The sequence below is a fragment of the Halyomorpha halys genome, unplaced genomic scaffold, assembly GCF_000696795.3.
Source record: "Halyomorpha halys isolate HHAL.00 unplaced genomic scaffold, Hhal_1.1 Scaffold101.1, whole genome shotgun sequence".
NCBI classification, from domain to species: Eukaryota; Metazoa; Arthropoda; class Insecta; order Hemiptera; family Pentatomidae; genus Halyomorpha; species Halyomorpha halys.
Window position 1 is genome coordinate 483,121 of NW_027107342.1, and position 1,718 is coordinate 484,838.

Consider the following 1,718-nt stretch of genomic DNA (forward strand, 5'->3'; position numbering starts at 1 on the left):
AATAATATAGTCTCTAGTCACATTTACACTCTAATATACAATATTTACACAATCGACCTGAGGATCCCTGAGCTCACTCTATCCCACGTGTGAGGGGTAGAGCAGAGCTCAAAAGATCCCAGCGCATCCCTCTCGTCGCATCACTCGGGTAGTGAGTCAGTGGAGGCTGAGCAAGTGCGCTAAAGCCGTTTTATGTATTAAAATTTACACTTGTATTAAATAAAAATACAATAATCCAATTGGTATCCATGTTAAGTCTAAACAACCTTTATTATTTCATCAACACACCAACGTTTCAGCCAATTCGGCCTTCCTCAAGGACAATCTTAAATATAAATTTATACCTCAAATCCAATTATTTTATTATTACCTACTGCAGTCTTTTCTGCCCTAGTAATTAATAACAGCCAAATCACCCTATATTGTCACAATTTCATTAATTTTTAAAACTTTTAATTTTAGATCAACTTAACACTACAAACCATGTTATCAACGACCTTTTTTTGTTGTTTTATTAGAAAAAATAGTATTAATGATCTGGCCATAAGTTACAGTCTGCAATAAGTTTTTACATAATTGAATGTGACGTGTAAATTTTTATTTAAGATTGTCCTTAAGGATGGCCGAATTGGCCGAAACGTTGGACTGTTGAAAAGATTAGATATAAAAATTCATCTCTATGAGGAGAAGATGGTTGGGGGAGGGGTCAGTGAAAAACACAAATAACTAAAAACATATTTACTAGGGCTAACGTTTTGGCCAGAATTTCTAGCCTTCATCTGGGTCAAGAACAAAAAACAAAAAGAGGGTTAAGAAGAACCTATGAATGAAAGGAAATATAGAATGATTAGAAAATAACTAAGATTATGAATACCTAAGTAGTGTTAACAGACAAGAATAGTCCAAGTGTTATAAGTAAATAAAAGCGAGTCATAAATATTTACGTAAAATAACAGGATTAAGGAAATAAAAATATAAAGTTATATAATGCAAAAAAAAACAAAGGAATATGAATATTTTAATTTAATAATAATAATAATTTAAAAAATTAAATTTATGGAAAAACAAAGAGAAAGAAAACGTATGTAATTAATAAAATAAGTAAGTAAAATACTAGAATAGAGAAACAAAATATCGAGTCAAGTAAGACAGAAGAAGTAATTAGTAAATATGACCATACTAATATGTGGTGAACATAACTAATAACGTGGGTAAGGAAAAATTAGAAAAGAATAGAGGAGAAGGGGGTAAAAGAAAAGTGAGAAGAAAAGAGAATAGAACGTAAAACACCAACCTGCATGGAAAATCTAAGTAAAGTGGGGCGTGCGGTAATATTTTGAGTTAAAAAACGTACGTTGGAAAAGATCAAGAAGCTGCCGGAAGGTCAATAATACGTTACAAGTTACTTAGATTGATAAAAATAAGAAATTTAAAAAAAGGAAACATATAAAAGGATGACGACAAATAATTTTTAAAATATAAATGAACTTAATTGTTTAAATTAATTGTTGTTGTAATAGTTGAATATAAAAGCTTTCAGGAATACAAATTTTTGTCCTCGTTATGAACTGTGGCAAGTGTAGAAGTTTTATAAAAATCAAAGGAAAGGTTTAAAGATAAAGTATGTTCTGAAATTTTTGAGGCAGCATAATCATGCGAACAGACAAAATATTTGTTTTATGATGCCATTTTTTAAATGGTTTTTCGTTTCACTATTG